Source organism: Lagenorhynchus albirostris, chromosome 18, assembly GCF_949774975.1.
Source record: "Lagenorhynchus albirostris chromosome 18, mLagAlb1.1, whole genome shotgun sequence".
Lineage (NCBI taxonomy): Eukaryota > Metazoa > Chordata > Mammalia > Artiodactyla > Delphinidae > Lagenorhynchus > Lagenorhynchus albirostris.
In genome coordinates, this window is record NC_083112.1 from 274,804 (window position 1) to 276,112 (window position 1,309).

Here is a 1,309-nt window from a genome sequence, read left to right on the forward strand (position 1 = left end):
GACCACCTTACTTCCCGAGCCCCCAGCTGCACGTCAGAATGTTCTTCATCTTCCGGCCGCCAGCTGGGCGATTGCAGCCGTGGGGACATCGTCAGAACGCGTTTAAGAAATGACAGAACTGTAGGAAAGATGCTCACTGATGTTTTGTAATTTAAAGCAGAGATTTAACTGTTCATACATGATTTTAATTTATATATCTATCTTGTTATTTTAAAATATGTGAATTTCAAGGGAACGGTGTAGGGAAGCATGGCGTGTTTATATGTATATAAAGGTCACTCGTGTTAAATAATCTCGGGTAATCCAGACATCTGCTGGGGTCTCGCTGTCCCTTAATTCTAGACAGGACTGCTCAAACCTCCATTCCACACTCTGTTAAAAGTCCAGTGACCTCCCTAAGATTCCTGTGAATTCCCAGGGAATTTATTTCTTCACAGTCACCTTGCTCAGAAAAGGCTAATTCAGCTAGAGGTTTGCAAGGGATGAAGCGATGGCACATTTACATCACAGCAACTGGGACGACCTCAGTTTGACTCTGAGGCATGGTCCTGTGATGCCCTCCCTCCTCCCGAGCTGACCACCCTGACCACCAGCTCCAAAAGGGAGCCCCGGGGCGTTGGCATAGGCTAGCCCCAGGTTCTCCCCTGGCCCCAAAGGGTTTTCATTTACCAGGATTCATCCTCAGTGGAGGACCACTGTGACTTAACACGTAATATTTATTTCTTGTAAGACAGTCGCAAAGCACTCCGCAGCGCTAATTTTATGTTTCATGCTTTAACTTAGGTTTATTCATGTGTAACATATGTGCTCACACCCATATTGACACCCCAGAGAGGCCTCGTTTTTAAGTAAAAGATGTTTTATAAAACCAGGCCTGAGGGTGGTGTTCTAATTAATTTGAGTTTGTCTAAAATGCACAGCATAGGACAGATGTGATTTCAGTTTTTTTTTTTTTTACTTCTTCTGGTCATTTTACTTTTCCATGGAAGGTCTGAACTCTTCCCTCACCAACATCGCTGCTTTGTCCCCTCTCTGATGTGCGCTCACTTTTAAGGCAGAATTTCTGTGGAAGGGTCTGTCCATCAGCAGCAGCGTGCGAGAGAAAGCTGTTTTCACAGCCTTTCCGTCATCAGCTGCACGCCCAGCACAAACTGATTTGACAGGATGACATTGGTGAGCTTTTCCCATTCAGTGGCTGCTTCTCCACCTCTTCTCCATCATTCGCGCAGGCAAGGACATTCTGCTGCTGTCGGCGCTAGGTTGTGTCTCTGGAGCAGGAAAAGGGAGTCTTGGAGCCATGGTTCTCTGC